The sequence below is a fragment of the Vombatus ursinus genome, unplaced genomic scaffold (genome assembly GCF_900497805.2).
Source record: "Vombatus ursinus unplaced genomic scaffold, bare-nosed wombat genome assembly UNPS02004533.1, whole genome shotgun sequence".
Lineage (NCBI taxonomy): Eukaryota > Metazoa > Chordata > Mammalia > Diprotodontia > Vombatidae > Vombatus > Vombatus ursinus.
Genome location: NW_020944311.1, coordinates 497,270 through 518,378, shown reverse-complemented (window position 1 = coordinate 518,378; position 21,109 = coordinate 497,270). Strand labels below are relative to the sequence as shown.

At 42.2% G+C, this 21,109-nt stretch overlaps 1 pseudogene; it reads left to right on the top strand.

Annotated features, from left to right (window-relative positions):
• Positions 1-9,937: 9,937 nt before the first annotated feature.
• LOC114024334 overlaps positions 9,938-21,109 on the top strand; it is a 17,854-nt pseudogene continuing 6,682 nt past the window's right edge.

Below are 21,109 nucleotides of genomic sequence, written 5' to 3'. Positions count from 1 at the left end.
TCTCTTCTCTTCTCTTCTCTTCTCTTCTCTTCTCTTCTCTTCTCTTCCCTCTCTCTCGTTAATCTCATTAACCCTCATGGCTTTAATAATTACTTTTCTATGCACATGACTCCATAGCTGTCCAGTCCTGTGTTGCTAACTGCCTGCTGCATGGCTCCACCTGGCAGTTCCATTGGCACTTCCAACTCAACCTGTCCCAAACAGGACCCATTAACTTTCCCTCCCCACTTGCCCCTTCTCCATTTTCCTAGCTTTGTCCTTCCAGGCATCCAGGTTCATAACCTCAGGATCCTCTTTAATTCCTCCCTCTCCCTCAACCATGCCTGTCTCATCAGTTGCCAAGTCTTGCCAATCCTATCTCCACATCTCTCCTGACTGTCCCTTTCTCTCCACTCACATAGTCACTGCCTATCTTTAGGCCCTTATCACTAGTGGCCTGGACCATTGTTATTGCCTCCTAATCAGCCTCCGTGCTTTTAGTATCTCCCCTCTCCAATGTATCTTTCACACAGCTACTAAACAAACATGCCCAAGACAGAAGCCTGACCTTGTCAGTTCTCTGCTCAAAAATTATCCGTGCCTTCCTCTTGTCATTAAGATAAATTAAAAGCTCCTCTGGTGAAGTGAGCAGACCCAGGAGAAAGTTGCACACAGTAACAGCCACGTTGCACAATGACCAACGTTGATAGACTTAGCCCTTCTCAACAATGCAGTGATCTAAGACATCTCCAAAAGTCTCATGCTGGAAAATGCTATTCACATCCCAAGAAAGAACTATGGAGTTGGAATGCAGATTTGAAGCATACTATTTGCTCTTTTTTTCCCTTCTGTTTTGTTTTGTTTCTTCTTTCTCGTGGTTCCTCCTATTGGTTCTAATTCTTCCTTACAACATGACTAATGTGAAAATATGTTAAATAGCAATGTGTATGTAGAGCCTATATCAGATTGCACAGTGTCTTGGGGACAGACAGGGGGAGAGAGAGGAAGAAAAATTTAAAACTCAACAGAATATGGAAGTGATTGTTGAAAACTAAAAATGAATTAATAAAAAGAAGTAAAAAGAAAAAAAGCTCCTCTGGCCTCCACCTAACATGCTAGGCTATTTCATCTCATGACCCCTTACATACTCTGCATTTCGGCCAAGCTAGCCACCATACTTTCCCCCCAGTATCAACATCTTTTCTCCCATCTCTGTGCCTTTGTTCTGATTCGCTCCCATTCCTAGAATGCTCTCTCTCCTTATCTCGGCCTCGTAGGTTCCTTGAAGGCCCTGTTCTGGGACCCGCCTTCTATAGGCAGCCTTTTCTGACCCCCCCCAAGTTAGTGCTTTCACTCTCCCCTGAAATAATCTTGTATCTATCTCTGTGTATGTCAGATCCCCCAGAATGAAGTATGTGGCTTGAGGACAGACGACTAATTTTGGTTAATTTTTGTTTATTGTTTTTTGTATCCCCAACACTGATGAAAGTGTTGAGCTCTTACAGAGGTTTGTGTCAGCTCTTAAAGAGGTTTGCAAAGCTGAAATTTATTGCATTTCCATTGGCTAAGAGAGGCAATGGGATGTTGTAGAGAGAGCAGGGGCTCGAAAATCAGGAGATTTGGGTTCATGTTTTGACTTTGTAACCTCCCAACTATGGGATCTTGGGCCTTGTCACTTCACCTTTCTGAGCCTCAGTGTCCTCATTTGTAAAAAGAGAGTATTGGACTAGATGATTACTAAGGTCCCTTCTAACGTGAGTATTTTGTGATTCTATACCATTACTGTTCTGTTGACCAAGAGGTAGAAACTGCCTCATTAAACAGAACTGCCTATTCTCCTGGTATTTGTTAAAACTGGATTTTGTCTGTATCACTTATACATAACATACTGTGCTTGCACTATAGGCTTAATCTGACAATGTCACTGTCATACTGGGCAGTCTTGGAAGGGCCCCTGCCTGCCTTCCTGTTCAGCCAAGTCATTAGAATCAGTTGCTCCTGAACTTTTTATTCCAGTGAGAGCCCCTAGGGACCCTTTCATACCATATCTAGCAAAATATCAGTGAAACTTGGGCAGGAGGTCAGGGAGGCCTGGACAGGGGCATCTCTCTTCTCTAGACCATTGAGTGGGCAGTGAAAAAAGTAGCATGCCATGATGTCTGGAGATGTCTAATATACTTTTCCTGATCTTCCTGCCCCCAAGTTCTCCCCCACCCCTCCCCATATATACTGTATTCTAAGGCCAGACTCATCATCCTGAAGGGTTGTTTTCATCATGTCACCCCCTTGGTAAAGCTAAAACAGTCCCTCCCATTTTTATAGAATAAAATACAAATCCATGCTGAGCTTTCTTTTTGTGTATTTCTTTTTGTTTTTAAAAAGCTTTTATTGATATTTTCTGTTTTTTTACATCTCCATAGTATCCCATGTATCCCTCCCCCTCCCCAAGAGCCATCCCATATGACAGATAGTATTTTTTTGGAGGTAAAAAAATAGTCAGCACAACTGATCAATACACTGAAAAAATACAGAAATACGTGCAATGTGTAAAGCCTGCGGACCTCCCACCTTCACGAAGGAGTAGACTGGGGGTGTCTTCTCGTATCTCTTAATTTGAGTCTCATTTAAGCTCTCTAATTTTGTTGCATTTGCTTTTGATTTTTTGGGTTTGTTATTGTTTTTTTCATTTACATTGTTGTAGTTACTGTGTATGTTATTTTCTTGCCTCTGCTGACTTTCCTCTTCATCAGTTTATGTAGCTCTCTTCATGCTTCTCAGTTTTCATCACACACATCATTTCTTATGGCACAGTAATATTCCATTACATTCATGTACCACAGGTTTGTTTAACTATAATTGATGGTGATCGACTTTGTTTCCAATTCTTAACTATCGAAAAAAGTGCTTCTATAAATATTTTGGAGTATATGGGGATTTTTTTTTTTCTTATCTGTGTCTTCCTTAGGGGATAAGCCTAGTAATGGAGTCTCTAGTTCAGAGGATATGGATACTTTCGTCACTTTATCTGCATAATTCAAATTTACTTTCCAAAAGGGTTGTACTGTTGCACAGTTCCATCAACAATGTATCAGCCTATCTTCCCACAACCCCTTCAACATTGACTGTTGCCATTTTTGCAAATTTGCAGGGTATGAAGTAAAACTTCAGGGTTGTTTTGATTTGCATTTCTCTTATTATTAGTGATTGTTATTACTAATCAATATATGCTTAATATAATAATTACTTATAAGTATACAATATAATCAACATATATTAATTATATGTGTTAATATATAATTGTTGTTGTTCAGTCATTAATTCACATCCAACTCTTTGTGACCCCATGGCTTATTTTTCCATGGGATTTCTTGGCAAAGATCCTAGAGTGTGGTTTGGCATTTCCTTCTCTAGTGGATCACCTTTTTTTTTTTTTTGCCAGAGCTTTCCGCTATACCTGAGTAATCTTGAGTAATCCTGCACAGCATAGCTCATATAGCTAATTGAGCTATGCAAACCACTCTGCTAAGACAAGGCAGCAATCCAGGAGGGGCTTTTTAGGGAAACAGGAGTTGAGTGACTTGCCCAGGGTCACATAGCTAGTAAATGTCCGAGGCTAGATTTGAACTCAGGTTTTCCCGTCTCCAGAACCAGCACTCTATGCACTTTATCACCCAAATGTCCCTAAAATATATAATTAATACATAGTAATTATTATTAGCATTTTTCATGTGGTTGTGAATACTTTGTGGTCTTCTTTTGAAAACTGTTCATATCCTTTGACCATTTATCCGTGGGGGAATGGCTATCGTGCTATGTGCAGGGGATGCAAATACAAAGCTCCAGGGGCCTACTTTAGGATATCCTTTGAGATAAAATACTAACTTCCCCACTGGACATTTAAAGGTCTTCATAGGCTGGCTCTGACTTATCTTCCCAAGTTTATTGAACAGTACTCACCTTCACACACCCTGCATTTTAGCTAAGCTGGCTTGTTGCTCTTTGTACATGACATTCCATCTCTCATCTCTGTGCCTTTGCCCAGGCTGTGCCCTATACCTGGAATTCACTCTTTCCTGTCCTCTATCTTTTAGAATTCCTATCCTCCTTTAAGGTTCAGCTCAGCTGCCACCTCCTACATGAGGCCTTTCCTGACTGTCCTCCCGCCCCCAGTTGTTAATGTCCCATTACTCTAAAAATACCCACACTGATCAAATTCTAGATTTTTGAAAGATTGAAATATAAGATTGGTTAATTTGGGCCAATTTGACATATGTATGCTACATACATACATATGCTACACATGTGGATATTTGAGAGGAGTTGTCTGGTTTAAGTCTGGTCACTTGGGTTTGTCTATTTGTTCTGTTATTTGTTTAGGTGCTTTTGGCTGTGGTTTATTTTCTAGACACGTTTGTGTTCCTTAGGCATGTTTGTAAAAGCTAATTCTTAAACTATGTGTATTTGGATTCATATATCCAGGGAAAGAAAGGCAATATATTTTAGTATATAGAAACTTGGAGTTTGGAAGACCTGAACTTGGATTTGACCTCTGATGCATCCTGGCTGTGTGATCTTCTATGACCCTGTTACCCTCTCTGGGTCAGAGGCAACACTCTACAACCATGTCAGATTCTATGGTCTGACTATTTTTGTGCAGTTTGCTCATATTCCTAGCCAATTACTTGAGTTTTAAATGCTTTCTTAAGGTAGGGGTCTGCTTCCAGTGTAGAGAATGTACTGTCCCAAGCTTCAGGGGTTTTGTGTAGCTGTTTTCAGAGATACTTCTAGGGATATGTAAATTTTCAGTTCTTCCAAGTTGGTATGATAATGGGTGAGGTGTTTATTCCTTTCCTGGCCTGTACTCTGGTCTATGAGTGACTACAAGCATTCTTTTCTGCCTTGGAGCTGTGAGGAGGATTCCCTCTCCACCACCACTACAAGCTCCACCACACCAGTGCTCCTCCTCACCCCAAGACAGCCACCTAGAACTGTGACCCAGATCCAAGCATGGGCAAAGCAAGAGAATCCTGCCTCAGCACCAGCAAAGAGATCCCTGCGATCCCCCTCTGATCAGCTACTCACTTCCTCTTCTGTCCATGGGCTGAGAGCTCTGGAAGCAGCTGCTGTCCTGGGGCTGTGCCTGGACTGGGTCTGGGACCTAGCTTCTCTCTTACCAAGGTCACAGACTTTTCCTACTGACCTTCTAAGTTGTCTTTGGTGTTTGTGGATTGAGAAGTCTGGAAACCACCATAGCTGCCCGTGATTCCATCCTCTGAGGGCTAAGGCTTGGTCTTCGCCTATGCTCCCATGCTGAACTAGGTTCCACTCCAAGCCTGGCACAAGACACCTTTCCAATCAACCATCCAAGTTGTCTTGGGCTGGAAATTTTTTCATTCTATCTTTTCATGGGTTCTGATGATCTAGAATTTGTTTAGAGCCAGTTTTACTTTGGGCTTTGGGGGAGAGCTCAAGCAAGTCACTCCTTTCACTCTGACATCTTGGCTCCCTCTCTAGTGTTTTCAATAGGAATGAGTGTTGTATTTTGTCAAAAGCTTTATCTGCATCTATTGAGATGATCATGTGGTTTCTGTTAATTTTGTTGTTGATATGATCAATTATGCTGATAGTTTTCCTAATATTGAAGTAGTCCTGCATTCCTGGTATAAATCCTACCTGGTCATACTGTACTATTCTTGTGATAAGTTACTGTAATCTTTTTGCTAATATTTTATTTAAATTTTTTGCACCTATATTCATTAGCGAAATTGATCTGTAATTTTCTTTCTCTGTTTTGACTATTGCCAGTTTAGGTATCAGCACCATATTTGTATCATTAAAAGAATTTGGTAGGACTCCTTCTTCACCTATTTTCCCAAATAGCCTATATGGTATTGGAATTAATTGTTCTTTAAATGTTTGATAGAATTCACTTATAAATCCATCTGGCCCTGGAGATTTTTTCCTAGGAAGTTCATTGATGGCTTTTTCAATTTCTTTTTCTGAGATGGGGTTATTTAAGTATTTTTCTTCCTTTTCTGTTAATCTGGGCAATTTACATTTTTGTAAATATTCATCCATTTCACTAAGATTGTCAGATTTATTGGCGTACAGTTGGGTAAAATAGTTCCTAATTATTGTTTTAATTTCCTCTTCATTGGTGGTAGATTCACCCTTTTCATTTTGGATACTGGTAATTTGGTTTTCTTCTTTCTTTTTTTAATTAAATTAACCAAAGGTTCATCTATTTTATTGTTTTTTCTTAAAACCAGCTCTTAGTTTTATTTATTAGTTCAATAGTTTTCTTAATTGCAATTGTATTAATCTCTCCTTTGGTTTAAATGAAAGTCTATAATGAAGAAGACTAGAGGAAGGCATGAGAGCTGTCAAACCAAGATTTAGACTTGGTCTGTGTGGCTCCAGAGGACAGAAGCAGGAGAAGTGAGTAGAAATTACAGGGAGGCAGATTTTGGTTTGAATGTAAGAAAAGACCAACATCTGGAACTAAAGGATAGGAACCAAAAAACTCTAGAAGAAAACACCCTTGGTCTTCCCCAACTTGGACTTTCTGGATACTGTGGTATTCTATGACTTGTAAGCAGCCAAAACCATGGGAAGAACTCTGGTATGAAAAAGATGGGCTTTGTTTCTGTGAGAAGCTTGTGGTTGTTGCTGAAATTGAGGGGAAGTTTCCAAAATGCAGTCCTGCCCCCTGCCCATGAGCAGTGTCCGCTGAAGATAGATGGAAGAGACCAGAGCAGCTGGGCTATCTCTCTAATTGTATATATCTGCCAAAGGAATGCCCAGAATCCTTACAAGGAAAAGCCAGTGGGATGAAGATATCTTTTTTTCTACATTTTTTCGTTAATTTATTTTGATTTATCAATAATCACTTCCATATGCTTTTGAGTTTAAAATTTTTCTTCCCCTTCCTCCTCACCACCCTCCCCAAGACGGCACACAATCTGATATAGGCTATACATTTACATTCATATTAAATGTATTTTCACATTAGTGATGTTGTAAGCAAAAAGTAAAACTAATAGGAGGAACCATCAGAAAGAGGAAACAAAACTCAACAGGAGAGAAACAAATAGCAATTCAACTTCCATAGTCCTTTCTTTGGATGTGAATAGCATTTTCCATCACAAGGCCTCTGGAGAAGTCTTAGATCCTTGTATTGCCAGGAAGGGTTAAGTTTATCAATATTAGTCATCACACAATTTGGCTGTTACCGTGTACAACGTTCTCTCGGTTCTGCTCACTTCACTCGGCATCAAACCATGCAAGGTTTTTCTGAAGTCAGCCTGTTCATCATTTCTTATAGCACAATAGTATTCCATTACATTCATATACCACAACTTGTTCAGCCATTCCCCAATGGATGGGCATCCTCTCAATTTCCAATTCTTTGCCACCACAAAAAGAGCTGCAATGAATATTTTTGTACATGTGGGTCCTTTTCCCGTTTGTGTGATCTCTTTGGGATATAGCCCTAGAAGTGGTATTTCTGGGTCAAAGGGTATGCACATTTTTATAGCCCTTTGGGCATAGTTCCAAATTGCTCTCCAAAAGGGTTGGATCATTTCACAACTCCACCAACAATGCATTAGTGTTCCAGTTTTCCCACAATGAAGATATCTTTTGGCTAGACTCTGATATGCTCAACCCATGGAGTTGGTCCCCTGGTGTGTACAGGTTGGACAGATACTGCTAGATGGCTAGGTCTGGGAAAGTCCCCATTCTTGCTATGTAACTACTGGGTTGCCTCCTTTTCTCTGCCTCCGTTTCATTGATAATATCTTAGGATCCTCAGAGGCCATCCAGTCCAACCCCCAAAGAGATGGAAACTGAGGCTCTGGAAGGAGAAGTGACTTGCGCAACGTCACAGAGATAGTAAATGACAGAACCAAAATTTTGACCAAGTTCCTCTGTCTCTAGAGTTCATGTTCTTTCCACTGCACAGCCATTAAGAAGCCTCCTTTTGTGTGGGTTCTCTTTGGTCACAAACTTCAGTCTACTTACTACTCATTCCCAACATGTCACTTTGTTGCTTGTTGGATCACCTTTAACTTAAATTCTTCAGAGACTTGTATTCCATAATTCTGAACCCCATAACATTACAGGAAAACTACAGATATCAAAAAGATGGGAAAAGCTTGGGGTCATTAAAAGTAGTGTCAGTGAGCTGAGATTTCTTCCATTCTGGGCCCATATGCAGCATCTGTCCATGACAACTGCCTTTCAGGGACTGACTGGATAGGCATTCTTCACCCACTGGGTTTTTCCTTTATGGACTCTGGCTCAAAGATGAAGATTAACTCTCCCTCAGACACAGACAGTTGGAGAGACAGCTAGATATAGTGGCCTTAGAATCAGTATGACAAGACTTCAAGTCCCACCTCTGACACATACTGGCTGTGTAACTGTGGGTAAGTCACAACCTTTCAGTGCTCCAAGGCAATCTAATGCCCCAGTCTTTTTATGAGGTAGGATATAGGCAGCCCTTCCAATAATAGCTAGCATTTATTTAGGTTTGCAAAGCCTATTTTATCTCCTTTGCCCTGTGAGGTAGGTGTTATCAGGGAAACTGAGGCAGAGATTAAGTGACTTGCCCAAGGTCACATAACTAGTAAGGGTCCAAGGGAGGATCTGAATTTAGGCCTTCCTGACTCCAGTCCTAACAGCCTCTGCATTGTACCACTTAGCTGCCTGAGTACTGAGGGAGGATGAAGGTACTGCTGAACCCTGGAGAAAGCCCTGGAAAGCCCCAGGGTGATGGGTGGGACAGGAGTACTTCCACTCTCTTAGGTGCTCACTTCTGTAAGTGTGGCTGGAGACCATGGAGAAGGTGTGACAGGAACCCAAGGAGGTAAAGGCCGAAGTACCAGAGGACGCCACGGAGGATGGGGAGCGAAATGACTGGGAGCCTAAAGTGAGCGGAGAGGCGGCTCCAGCGGTGGCTGGAGCGGAAGTGGGAGCTGATCTAAGGGTGACCGAGGTGGAAGTGGAGGCCAGAGCGGAGGCCTCGGTCGCAGTGGCATCGGCAATGGCAGTACGGGATCAAGAGGCGCGAGGACGCCAGGCCTTAAGAGCTGCCAAGGCTATGAGTTCAGGAGCATGAGCCTGTGGGGATGTGCAGCTCAGCTCTGCCAGAGTGGTGGTCATGGCTGCTGCTTCAGCAGAGCTTCAACCTCCCGCCAGCAGGTCAGCAGGCCCAAGTGGTAGAGGTCGAGGTGACATAGGGCCTGGTCACAGGGACATTGCTACTCAGGGGGCCCAGCGAAGGAGGGCGAGTATTATATATGGGGCCTTTGGGATTGGATTGGGGGCAGGATTGATAGGTCAAATAGTTGCCTCTTTAGGCCTCAGGCCCAGGTTCAGGCCTACTCCAGCCCCAGCCCCAGCCTTGGACCCTGCCCATGACCAGAGTCTGAGGTTGGCTCCCATCCCTTCAGTAGGTTCTGTCCCCGCCCCAATTCTAGGTCAGGCCATAACCCTTGGCCCTGTCCAGAGCCCAAATCAGGCCCCTGCAGCCCAGATACCAGGCCAGTTTTCTTCTCTTGATCCTGCTCCAATCCCAAATCCAGTCCAAGCCACTTCTATTCCAGGCAGGGCCTTACCCGCTGACCCAACTCTAAGCCTGGTCCCTGCCCAGATTACAAACCAGCTCCCAGCCCCATCTCTACACCATAGCCCACCTCAAACTCCCACTTTAGCTCTGACTCTGAGCTCAACTATAACCTCAACTCTGGTTCCTGGGCTCCAGGTCCAGGCTCCAACTGCACCCCAAGTTCCAGTGAGGGTTGAGGGCACCACAACAAGTTCCAGCTGGGATATGGCAGCAGCCCAGGGCCCAGACTCCCTGTAGGGTTGGCTCTGTAAGTGGAATAACTGCCTAAAGAGCCCCACCAGTTCATGCTTAGCCATGGACTGCTCATCTATTATTGCGATAAGGGCTGAGATGTGCCACACTTGCCAAGGCATCATCAACATGGCTTCTGCCACCATAACTGTTGAGGACTCTTGCAACTCTATCATTTCTAGTGGTGGTTCCCACACCTACCAACTCAAGGCCAGCTCAGAAACTGAGCAGCAGGATTGGATTAATGCCTTGGAGCTGGCCAAGACCAAGGCTGTTAAGAAGCCCATTGATTTTGATGATTCAGAAGAGGAAGCCTCCACTTCCTTCTGCCTGGCAGACAAGATAGAGTTGCAGAGTGCCCTGCGTATCCTCACTCATAAAGGAGAGGATGTGACCACATCCACTAACTTGGTGGCTTCACAGGGCCTAGTGCTGCAGAGTGCCCTCAGGGAGCTGGAGACCATTAAGATGCCTCAGGAGAGCCATGCAAAGGATGGAGCAGATCACCAAACAGGTCACACTCCTCAAAGTCACATCCAATGCAATTACTAATGCCTGTAAAGATTTTCGAAAGTTGTCTCAGACACAGAGCAAGAAATGGCAGAAGTCTCTGCAGCATGAAAAAGAAAGGCAGGTTCAACTGGAGAAGACCTTAGAACAGCAGGGGAAGCAGCATAATTGCCTGGGAAGAGCCTTGCAAAGAGCAACAGTGATGGCAGTAGATAAAGATGAGAACTATTTTGGCAAAGGAACTCTGAGGGATGAGGATGAATACGAAACCAGCACTCTTCCTGAGGTCAGGCAAGTGCCTGAGGACCTGGGCCACAAATGCACAGGCACTGAGATTAGTGGAGTCAGCAGGGACATCAGCCTCAGTGGCCAATGCAAGCCTTAGCTGAAAATCCCCCCAAAGGCCAAAAGAACTCAGATTCTACAGAAGCCTAACTACAGCCTTAACTTATGGACTGTCATCAAGAACCACATTGGCGAGCAGCTCTCCAGAATCCCATTGCTGGTGAACTTCAGTGAGCCTTTGTCCATGCTCCAACGCCTCACCGAAGATCTGGAATGTCATGGATTACTAGACCAAGCTGTACAATGCGAGAACTCCCTTGAACTGCTACGCTACATGGCAGCTTTTGTCGTGTCCTCCTCCACCTCTGCTGCCTTCCATACTAACAAGTCCTTCAAGCCACTCCTTGGGGAGACCTTTGAGCTGGACCAAATGGAAGAGAATGGCTTGCATTCTCTCCATGAGCAGGTGAGCCACCCTCCTCCTGCTGTAGCACACCATGCCAATTCCAGAAATGGTTGGACATTATACCAGGAAATCAAAATTACCCACAAGTTCCATGGCAAATGTCTTAACATCACACCCAGTGGCAGTGTTCACTGGATCTTCCATGCCAGTGGTCATCACTACACCTGGAAAAAAACCATCACCACAGTAAACGACATTATTGTAGGAAAACTGTGGCTAGATCAATCTAGTGAGATAGAAATAGCAAATCACGAGACAGGAGACAAGTGCATTCTCAGGTTTGTTCCTTATAACTTCTTTTCCCTAGATGTGCCCAGGAAGGTTACTGGACAAGTGACAGACTTCAAAAAAAGTACTCTTTGGGGGAGCGGAGCCAAGATGGCAGAGGGAAAGCAGTGACTGCCTTGAGCTGTCTCCCAAAGACCTCCAAATACCTATAAAAAATGGCTCTAAACAAATTCTAAAGCAGCAGAACCCACAAAAAGACAGAGTGAAACAAATTTCCTGCCAAAGACAGCCTGGATGGTTGATCAGAAAGGTATATCGCGCCGGGCGGGGAGAGGAATGCAATTTGGAGTGGGCGCGCAGGCTGCAGCGACCCTGGAGCAGGCCTCAGAGGACTGAATCACGGGCAGCTGTGGCAGTTTCCACACTTCTCAACCCCTGAACGCCAAAGACAACTTTGAAGATCAGTGGGAAAAGTCTGTGACTGAGGTGAGAGAGGAGCTAGGTCTCAGCCGTAACTCTCGAGCGCGGCCCAGGGAATCAGCTTTTTCCTGAGCTTCCAGCCCACAGACTGAGGGGGAATCAAGTGGCTGATCAGAGAGGGATTGCAGGGATCTCTTTGCCAGCGCTCAGGCAGAAATCTCTTGCTTTACCTGTGCTTGAATCTGGGTTGAAGTTCTGAGGGGTGGTCCTGGGGCGAGGAGGAACACTGGTGCGGTGGAGCTTGTTGTGGTTGTGGAGAGAAAACACTTCGCCCCTTACCTTATCATACCACCTTGGAAGAACTGAAAATTTACAGGTCCCTAGAAGTACCTCTGAAAACAGCTGTACAAACCCCCGAAGCTTGGGACAGTACACTCTTCACACTGGAAGCAGACTTTTACCTTAACAAAGAGTTTAAAAGTCAGGTAATTGGCCAGGATCATGAGTAAGCAGCGCAAAAAGAGTCAGACTATATTATCTTACTTTGGTGACAAAGAAGATCAAAACATACAACCAGAAGAAGACCACAAAGCCAAAGCTCCTACATCCAAACCCTCCAAGAAAAATATGAATCAGTCCCAGGCCTTGGAAGAGATCAGAAGGGATTTTGAGAAGCAAGTAAGAGAAGTAGAGGAAAAACTGAGAGTGATGCACGAAAATCATGAAAAACAAGTCAACGGCTTGCTAAAGGAGACTCAAAAAAATACTGCAGAAAATAACACCTTAAAAAATAGCCTAACCCAAATGGCAAAAGAGGTCCAAAAAGCCAATGAGGAGAAGAATACCCTAAAAAGCAAAACTGGCCAAATGGAAAAGGAAGTCCAAAAGATTACTGAAGAAAATACTTCCTTAAAAATTAGAATAGAAAAAAAGTACACTTTGCCATTCTGGGAACCTGGGATGAGAAAATAAAGTGTTTCCAAATGCTTCTAGCCATCGAACACCTTGGGCGGTATAGTCAAGAGAGAAACCAAAAAACAGAGCATGGAGTCATTCTCTGGAAGAGGAACCCTCTACCAGAGAATGCAGAGAACATGTATTACTTCTCAGAGTTTGCACTGACTCTCAATGCTTGGGAAGATGGTATAGCTCCCACAGATAGCCAACTGCGACCTGACCAGAGAGTGATGGAAAATGGGCACGGGGATGAGGCAAATACTGAAAAGTGGCATCTGGAAGAAAAACGGCATCTTTCCATAAAGAAGAAAGAAGCCAAAGCTCTGAGAGTCACAGGTTCTGGGACTTACAACCCCTACAAGGCACTGTGGTTTGAGCAGAAGGAAGACCCCATTACCAAGGAGTTGATCCATATGTATAGGGGAGAATACTGGGAGTGTAAAGACAAACAGGACTGGCCCTCATGCCCAGACATTTTCTCAAAGGGCGGGAACAGGAGTAAAGGGAGATCAAAGGGAAAGAGGAGAAAGGTTCAGAGAACGTAGGCAATTATAACTGCCTTACTTTGTTATTTTTTCAAGTTTGTCTTTCTTAGCCAATCATTTGTTACAAGTCAGTCACCAGAAGCAGGAGCCAGTGATGACATATGGCTGGGTTGCCTTAACTTATTGGAAAGGAAAATGACGTACTAGATACCTGTGTGTTTTTTTTGTTTGTTTTGTTTTTATTTTGTTTTTAATTTTTTTTTTGATACCTGTGTTTTTAAAGAAAAGATTGGGTGACTAAAGGGGATCATTATTTTATACCTACAAGGTCTTTGTATCTTTGGCTCCTTTCTCTCTTTTTTGCTCCTCATTTCAAATGATAGGTTTTCTGGTAAATTTTGTTTCAATACAGAAAATACAAGATAATTTAAAAACAAACCACCCACATGGTACATTCCTCCCAAATAGTTAAGCAAAAAAGCGTAAGAGGGATTGCAACTGCTAGTTCATGTAACCTTAAAATATTAAATGAATAGCGAAAGAAAGAAAGAAAGAAAGAAAGAAAGAAAGAAAGAAAGAAAGAAAGAAAGAAAGAAAGAAAGAAAGAAAGAAAGAAAGTCTTGCTGTCCTGTGCCCTGGTCAGACCATATCTGGAATGTTATGTTCAATTCTGGCTGGCACATTCAAGCATGGACATTGACAAGCTGAGAAGCATCCAGAGGAAGGTGACCCCAGTGGTCAAGGCCCTAGAGACAATACTGTGCAAGGCTCCCTAGTGATATTTAACCAGGAGAAGACTTCACAGAACTGCCTCCAAGTGTTGGAAGGCTCGTCTTTTAAGGTTAGATTTGTTCAGTGTGGCCGCAGAGGGTAAATAGGGAGTAGTGAGGGGAAGGAAAGCTTCCTAATAATTCCCAACAATTCCAAATGGAGGTAGTGGGATTCTTCTCAGTGGAGATCCTTAAGCAAAGGCTGGTTGATCAGCATTAGCTGTGGATGTTGTAGGAAATATTCCTATCCAAGTATGTTTCGTCCCTTCTGACTCAGTGATTCTGCGATTCCAGTATAATGTAGCCACGTGAGTTAAGCCATATAGGTGGGAGGGAGCACACGGCCTGGATAGAGAACATTGTCCACCTCCAGAGCACAGTGAGGAGGGGAGCAGACCTGTAATTAGAAGTGATGCATAAGATCATAGTGTAGAGGGGTCTTGAATGCCAAACTGGTGACTAGATTTGAGCCTTGGAAAACTCCCTGCAGGTTCTCCTAAACAAACAAACAAAAAGCCACCTTTTGTTATAAAATCGCTGTGAATTCTGAATATATGCTTCCAACTCTGAATTCTTTGCTGCACCAAATGGGCTGCTTCTGGAAGTAGTGAGTGCTATGTTACTGGATGTATTCAAGTAAAGGCTAGAAGACCATCTGTTAAGTGATGTAAAAGCAATTGCTGTGCTGCAGGGCAGGTTGGACTGTGTTGATGTCTGAGGTTCCTTCCAATTCTCAGTCCTAGGATTCTCTAAAATGTTAGAGCTGTTTAAATGATAGGAAAAATTATTAAATTAAAATAAAAATGTCCAAAGGCTTATTCTTGCTGTAAATGGATAATTACCACACCTGGGGCAGCCTGTTTGATGGAGCAGAAGGTCAGAGTAAAACATTACTCAAAAGAGATCGAGAGCTGTAACTGAGGAAGTTTTCAAGGCCCACAAACATTGTTAGAAACCACTATTTGGAAAATTTCAGGTTCTTAGAAATGTTCTGAAATGTGAAAATGAACATTTCTGCCACCTCTCTTCTCTGCCCCGGGATTCCTTATATGTTGTTTTCCAGGGCACAAATCAATCTCTTCTCCTACCAGTTCAAATCAATTCAGATCGAGCATGCAGCTGGAGCAGGTGGCCCGAGGGCTCTGCCCACTTGTGAGTCTGCCCTTTGGTATTTAAAGGGTAATACAGGCTTGGCCTGTGGCATCAAGACATGACTTCATTAGGGCTGAGCCAGCCTGCATGGTTCTATAAGAATGGACCCGATTGTTAGATTAGCTGGGAAGACCAAGCAATCACAACCATCAGGATTCTCAGTCTTTGCATTTTTAAGGTGCTTTGTCCAGCCAGGCAATCAGAGGAAGTCCAGTAGTGTCCTTGGAAGGAGAAGCCTAAGGATCCCCTGCCAATCAATCCTGGTCTGATTTTTCCAGATTATAAAACAAATCTATGGGTGGCTTGGGGTGGGCATTTGGAGTGCCCTGGTTGATTTGAAATAATATTATTCGATCATTCAATTCAATAAGAATTTATGAAGTGCCCAATGTGTGCAAGCCCTCAAGGAGCTTGCATTCTACTTAGGGATCTGGTGTGTACCAACCTAAGAAAATACAACATAGTATGAGAAAAAAGAGAACACCAAACAATTTGGGAGAGTCAGGGAAAACTTCAGGTTTATCAGTGTTCTTCCTAAACGGTGGTACCTACAACTGGGGACAATGATGCGTGTGTGGTGTGACTGGAGCACAATATGGTGGGACTACCATGTCCTTATTCCCAGACTCTGCGTCTCTCAATGCAAACCAAGATCACCTTTCTTTTTTGGCTGCCACGTCACACTCACATTCTCTAAAATCTCCAGCACTCATTTGTACAAACTCTTGTCTAACCATCTTGTACTTGTAAGATTGAGTTTTTGAGCCCAAATGAAAGATTTTATGTTTACTCCTATTGAGATATTATGTGATGGGAATGGGGAAAGGGAGGGTGTGAACAAGCATTTATGAAGTGCCTACTATATATGCCAGGCTCTGTGCTAAGTGCTTTTTTACAAATATCTAATTTAATCCTCACAACAGCCTTGGGCCCCATTTTATAGTTGAGGAAACTGAGGCAGACAGAGGATAAATGACTTGCCCCGGATCCCACAGTTAGTGTTAGACACTAGATTTAACTCAGGTCTCCCTGACTCTAGGATTAAGTGTTCTATCCACTGTGCTACCTAGCTGCCTCTAATACATAGCTAGTAGTCCAGTATGGGCAGAATGTAGGTTGTATGAAACATAATAACAGGAAATATTTCAAGAAGGGTAGATTGGAGCTGGGTTGTGGAGGGTCTTAAATGTTAGGCTGAGGAATTTGTATTTTATCCTAGGGAGCTAAGAGAAGATTTCAAACAGAGCTGTGACATAGACAAATCTGTGCCTTAGAAAGATGACTTTGGCAGTTATATGGAGGATAGATCAGAGAAGAGTGACATTGGAGGGAAAGAGGTCAATTGGGAGGATTTTGCAAGTGTAGGTGAGAGGTGATGAGGCGTGAATTAGGGGGGTGGCTGAGTGAGGAAAGAGAAGGGGGGAAATGGGAGAGATGTAGGGGTGGAATTGATAAGACTTCAGCTGATTGGCTCTGGACAGTATGGAAAAAGAGGTCAGAGGGAGGTGGGGAGTCAGATAAATCTGGGCATGGGAACCTGGGTGCCTGGAAGACTGGAGCCACCTTGGACAGAGCTGGGGGAGCTTGGAGGAAGGGTGGCTTGGGGCAGAGTTGGAGTGGGGAGGATGAGTGTAGATGTGTACCTAGATTTCAGGAAGAAACCAATTTGAGTCTTCCTCAGTAGGAGCTGGGGGATGTCATGGCAAAGATGAGCAATGTGGTAGGTAGTGACAGAACTTTGCAAATGCAGCTTACATCTCAGTGCTTGGTCTCCAAAACCTTCAGGAGAGTCCCTAGAGCTGAGCCTGTGGCCTGCTGGGCTCTGTCAACAACAGCTTTCCCACTGCAGGAACCTTTTATGTTGGGCAGAATGCCATCCCTACAAAGGCCCATCTTCCCTGTATCTTCTCACCAAGGTGATGGGACCTGGTCTGTCGCATTGCCATATTTATCATCTGCCCCGTGTGTTGCCTGTGTTTAATGGCCCCTCAGCAGGGCCTCTGTTTCCACACTCCTTCAGGCTTAGAGACATGATGCCAACCATTTCAAGGTCATTGTTCACAGAGTCATTTACTGGCTTGGCATTGCAGCTCTCCCCTCTGAATACCCCTTTACTTGTCCATCTAACACCCCTGGGTGGGAGTTAGCATTAGAGTCAATTCCTCAGAAATCCCATTTATACAGTCTACCCTAATATGATATTTTCTTTTCGTTTTTTTCATTATGACATTTTCAAAGCCATAATTTTCCATTTCCTAATTATGGTGGGACTATTGACCCAATGCTACCTACATCAACAGGTCTACCTCCTAGCAGCACATCCTGCTTTGTGACTGGCCTCCCAGACTCCCCATTGCATACCGCTTCCTCAGAGGTCACAACAAAACTGCCTTCTATGAGGTCAGGCCCAGAGGGACAACCTTGAACCATCTAACTGGCTGCATCTCTCAGTGGTCCTCTTCCCATCCATTGATACTAGACTCATTCCTCAATGGTTCACATTCTCCCAGTGATACTGAACCCCCCCAACTGTAGAGAATAAGTCCCTTCAACCTCATCATTTTTCATTTCGCTACCTCGTTGGACACTCATGCCCCCTCTATCACCTTAGCCACCTGTCCTCCTTTCAAGGTCACTCTATCTAAATTTATTGCCCGATCCCCATCCTGACTCTTCTTTCTCTGTTTTCTGTGGGTTCAGTGCCTGAATCACTATCTTTTTGCCTACCCCAGTGGTGTGCTGGTAAATGTTCAACAACTGCCCCCCCAAAATGTATGGCATGCCTGTATTTTAAGTTTAATCTTCATTATTAATATTTTTACCTAGTGACAGCTAGGTAGCGTAGTGGATACAGTGTTGGGTGTGGAGTCAGGAAGACTTGAGTCCAAATTCAGCCTCAGACACTCAGTAGCTGGCTGACCCTGGGCAAGTCATTGAACTTCTTTTGCTCTCAGTTTCCTCATCTGTAAAATGGGGATAATAGTACCAAGCTCCTAGGGTTGTGGAGATCAAATGGAATAAGTATTTGTATAGTGCTTAGCACAATGCCTAGCACATTATAGCTCCTTCATAAATGTTTGTTCCTTTCCTTTTCCAACATTTTCTTAAGTCCAGACCACGGATTGGCAGACTATAGCCTGAGGGACATATCTGGCCCACTACCTTTTTTTTTTTTTTTTTTTTTTTTTTTTTGGTATGGCTTGCAAACTAAGCATGGTTTTTTTACATTTGGCAATGGGCCTACAGGCTGTAGTTTGCCAACTCCTGGTCTAGACGATCTGAGCAATAAATGAAGCCCCAATTTGTAGTGTTTGCCAATTTATGAGGTGTAAATGCTCACACTGAAAATTGAACGATCGGCTATTCCTATCCCAAGCTCGTTGGAGCCAGCGCTAGTACACCCCTGCTCAACCCCAGCTCCTGCCTTCTTCCTAGGAGTCTTCAACATGCACCTTGATATTCCCTCAAAAATGCTCCAACTCCTAGTTCCTCACTCTGCTCAGTTCCCTTGATTTCTTCTAGTCTACCTCAGCTACCCACAGAAATGGTTAAATCCTTAATCTCTCCATTACCCACCAACATTCCACTTCCAAGGTCATAAACTCCAAAATCCTTCTTTCTGATTAAAATCTTCTAAGCATCCATCTTTCCCTATGCCTACTCATCTGTATTTCCTTCTGAACTTCCTTCTTTGAATTAAAAAGTGCTTGAATGACCTTTCTTGTCTTCATTTTTGTGTGATATTGCTGGCTTCCTTTCTGTTACTTGCCCCCGCAATGAAAAAATAAAACAAAAACCTGAGTAACAAATATGCATCATTAACCAAAACAAATATGAAATTAGCCATCTCCATATCATTCTGTACCTTGCTTGATCATTTCATTTATAAAATTTCTTGTCTTTCAAAGTTGCTTTTCTTTACAATATTTTTGTTATTGTATAAGTAATTCTAGTTATGCTCACTTCACTCTAAATCAATTCGTAAAAGTCTTCCACAGCTCTCCTGAAACTATCCCTTTCATCATTTCTTAGAGCACAACAATATTACATTGTGTTCGTGTACCATAACTTGTTTGGCTGTTCTTAAATTGATAAGCATCCCCTTTGTTTCCAGTTTTTTGCTACAAGTAGGGCTGTTATAAATATTTTTGTATATATAGGTCCTTTCTTTCTTTTTTGGATGATTTTGGGGGTATAGACCTAGTAGTGGTGCCACTGTACTTTCCAGAAGGGTTAGGCCCATTCTGGTTAGGGTTAGGGTTAGGGTTAATATTCACAGCTCCACCAACTGTGCTTAATTTGGCTCTGTCTCACCAGCAGTTGCCATTTTCCTTTTTTGCCTTCTGTGCCAATCTGATGGTTGTGAGGTAGAGCTTCAGAGTTGTTTTAATTTTTTCCTCTCGAATTATTAAGTGACCTAGAACACTTTTCACATAGCTATTGCTAGCTTGAATTTATCCTTTGCAAATTACCTGAATGTATCCTTTCACCATTTATCTGATAAGGAATGGTTTTTATTCTTATAAATTTGAATCAGTTCCTTATATAACCTTTATCAGAGGAATTTGCTGCGAAAGATTTTTTCCCCCCAGTTAACTGTGTCTCTTCTAATTTTAATTACATTGGTTTAGTTTGTGCAAAAACTTTTAAATTTTATGTAATGTAATTGTCCATTTTATGTTTTATGATATTCTTTGTCTCCTGTTGGAACATGCATTCTTCCATAATCCATAGTTACAAAAGATTTTTCCTTTTCTAGTCCTCTAATTTGTTTACGATATGACCTTTTCTATCTTAAGTCATGTCTCCATTTGGAGCTTATCTTCGCATATGGTGTGAGGCACTGGCCTAATATCCACTATCTAACAGCTTGCTTTCTAATTTTCCCAATGGTTTTTGTCAAATAGTAAGCCCTTACCCCAGTAGTTGGGGGCTTCAGGTTTATGAAACACTATGCTATAATAAGGTTCATTTTGTTATGTTGTGAGCCTAATGTATTTCATTGACTGGCCTATCTTTTCTTTTAACTTGTACTAAATTGATTTGGTGATGATTATTTTGTAGTATAGTTTTGTTATCTGATACTGATAGGTCCCCTCTTCGAATCTGCCTCCTCCTTTTACGTTTTTTTCTCTTGAGATTCTTGAGCTTTTGTTCTTCCAGATGAATTTAGTTATTATTTATTTTCTAGCTAGAAAATAATCCTTGGTAGTTTGATGTGACAGTAATTGGTAAATTAATTTAGATAATATTATCATTTTATTACATTTTCTCTAACACCCATGCACAATTAGTATTTTTCTAGTTATTTTGGTCTTGCTGCATTTCTGCAAAGAGTATTTTTTTAGCTATGTTCATAGTGTCTGTATATTCCCACATATTTCATATATTCTGTAGTTATTTTAATGGAATTTCCCTTTCTATCTTTTCCTGCCGGGTTTTGTTAGTAGTATTCAGGAAAACTAATGAATTATATGTGTTTATTTTGGTCTGCTACTTTGCCACAGTTATTATTTCAATTCTTTTTAGTTGAATCTTTGGGATTCACTAAATCAATTATCATATCATTTGCAAAACGTGATAATTCTATTTCCTCTTTGCCTATGATTACTTCCTCAGTTTCTTTTTCTTGTCTCATTGCTGTAACTAACATTCTTAGAATGAATGAGTGAAAAAAACATCTAAGTACTTACTATGTTTTTCTGAAATTGGATTATTTAAATTCTCCGTATCTTCTGTTAATATAATATTCCATATTTTAGTAAATATTAATCTGTTTATTCAAGTTACCATTGTGTTGCCATATAATTGGGTAAAATAATTTCTGATAATTTCCCTGACCACATCGTCATTTCTTGTAAATTCTTTTTCACTTTTTAATACTGGCAGTTTTGGTTTTCCTCTCTCTTTTTCAAAATCAGATTTGATAATTATTTATTTGTTTTATGGTTTTAAATTTTTTCTATTTTTATTTATCAATTCATTGGTATTTTTG